The sequence below is a fragment of the Sceloporus occidentalis genome, unplaced genomic scaffold, assembly GCF_023333645.1.
Source record: "Sceloporus occidentalis isolate IW3139 unplaced genomic scaffold, rSceOcc1.0.p SCAF_4, whole genome shotgun sequence".
Classification (NCBI taxonomy): domain Eukaryota; kingdom Metazoa; phylum Chordata; class Lepidosauria; order Squamata; family Phrynosomatidae; genus Sceloporus; species Sceloporus occidentalis.
In genome coordinates this window covers 157,131,961-157,134,437 of record NW_028316984.1, presented here as the reverse complement: position 1 = coordinate 157,134,437, position 2,477 = coordinate 157,131,961, and the positions used below count along the sequence as shown (strand labels likewise).

The 2,477-nt window shown below is 38.1% G+C and overlaps 1 pseudogene; it reads left to right on the top strand.

Moving 5' to 3' along the window:
• The first annotated feature begins 659 nt into the window (after positions 1-659).
• Positions 660-752, top strand: LOC149314893 (U6 spliceosomal RNA; annotated as a pseudogene).
• The last annotated feature ends 1,725 nt before the right edge of the window (positions 753-2,477 follow it).

The following is a 2,477-nucleotide window of genomic DNA, read 5'->3' as shown; positions in this document are numbered from 1 at the left end:
TTAGTAGCAGTAGTATTTTTCCTAACCATAGAACTCAAGGCAATTTATGAATTATTAAATCCACTACAGATAAAACACACACACACACACACACAATTTAAAAAAAAACCAATTAAACAACCTAGAGATTTAAAACATTCAAAATTCATTTAAAAACTATATAACTATTTGAAAAAATCCAACAAAACAGCATATCATTAAAAGCCCATCACGGGCAATTCCTAAAATAGGAATAGAGAAGTCTTCCCTTGATGAGAGAAGAAGGAGGAGGGAGCCATCCTACCATCTCTTGGGAGGGAATCCCAAAGTCTGGGAGCAGCCTCCAAAAAGGCCTTTCCCAAATGAGCATGGGAAAATAGTAGGGAAAAGAGAACAGCCTTCTCCAAAGCTTCATACAAACTCAAATAGTGAATACAGTTCTGCAAACAAAAATGGTTCCTGCACTGATTTTGTACTGCATCTAATCCAATGGAGTTTTTGTTGTAGTTGACATGCTTTTAGGTGCCAGTCCAACAGAAACCATGATTTGATTTATAATTAGATTTCCAGGTATTAGAATATTTTGGCTAGTATGCATGTAACAACAACTTCCAGAAGAGAATGACTCCTAGCAACTTGTTCTTCATCTTTTACTCATCACTTATAAAATTGACCTCTGCGTGCTCGCTTCGGCAGCACATATACTAAAATTGGAGCAATACATAGAAGATTAGCATGGCCCCACGCAAATTCGTGAAGCGTTCCATATTTTTTAAAAATAAAATAAAATAAAATGGACCTCTGTGTAATTCATGTAATTCATATCAGTCGCAAAGACTTCAGCCTCAGATCTTTAGCATTTCTCTACTACATCTTGGAAAAGTTATCTTGCGGACTGTAACTTTCAGAAAGAGTCTGCTCTAGTTCAGAAATACAGTTGCACGTAGACCTATATTTTCAGCTGTCTTTGTCCAAGATCCTACATTGTCTTGTGTGTTGTGTAAGTTAGCAGTCAAATCCAGCTAAGAAAACAGACGACTTAGAGAATAAATAAAATGTCAGGTAATATAATCATAGAACAGACTTTTTTTCTTCTGTTTTATCAGTCCTGTTAACCTGAGCACCAATTGAGGCAGATCATAAGAAATGCCATATTATTGGGTACCATTGGTGTGGAACTGTAGATACTCAGTCATAATGACATAAGAAAGGTAGGCAATTCTCTAGATATTATAGTTGGGAAGAAAGTTAAACACATGATGACCAGTTGCCACAGCACTGAGATCGGATATAATTTTTGAAAGTGTTGCTACATGCAACAATAGTAAACACTTTGGTTCTTATTCTAATTTTTATCATTATTATGTCATACTGCTTTTCAAATACCTTCACATTAGGAATAGCTGTCTGTCTGTCTGTCTGTCTGTCTGTCTGTCTGTCTGTCTGTCTGTCTGTCTGTCACATTTATATCCTGCCTTTCCTCCAGTGAGCTTAAGAAGAATATTGGTAGGCTGGAAGATGTTCAAAGAAGAGTGACCAAGATAGTACAAGGTCTGGATACCAGTGGTTAAGAAAGCTGAGTATGCTTAGCCTTAGAGAAAAGGAGATTGATAGGCATCATCAAGTATCTGCAGGATTGTCACATGGAAGACAGAGCTAGCTTGTTATCTGCTGCTCCAGAGGACAGAATCCAAACCAATGAATTCACATTACCAGAATGGAGACTGCAACTAAATGCTAAGAAGACTTCCTGACAGTAAATGCTGTTCAACAGTGAAAGAAACTCCCTCAAAAGGTTGTGGACCCTCCTTTGCTAAAGGTTTTTAAATAAAGATTGGATGCCTGCTTAGGGTTTCTACAGCAATAGATTCTAAGACATATGCCACACTGAAGCAGTTTGACACCACTTTAACTGTCATAGCTCCATCCTGTAGAATCCTGGGATTTGTAATTTCATGAGGTATCCAGCCTCATCTGTCAGAGAGCTCTGGGGCCTCACAAAACTATAAATCCCAGGATTCTGTAGGACAGAGTCAAGGCAATTAAAGTGATGTCAAACTTCTTTATTTCTGCAGGGTGGATGCACCTGAGGTCAACTAGATGATCTTACAAACTCAAGGTGAGGTACATAATTGTCCTCACAACTGTCCTCACTATAACAACCCTATAAGGTAGCACAAGCTGAGAATGTGCATGGCACAAGGTAATCCTGTGAGTTTCATGGCTTCGTGGGGACGTGAACATAGATTTTTCAAGTGTAAGCCCACCCCTCTATTCATTGCATCAATGTGGCTCTCATACTGTACTAGCAGAAAGATAAATTCCATTAGTTTCCATTAAACACAAGGTGTAGAAACCTTCACATTTTGTCACACTTTTCTGATCAGTGTTCTGTAGCAGTCACTTCAAAGCATAACATATTGCTGGCATAAATGTCACAGTACATGCTCATTTGTAAATCAAACGGTTAAATCTATCCTGCAAGTGTGCATATCTAC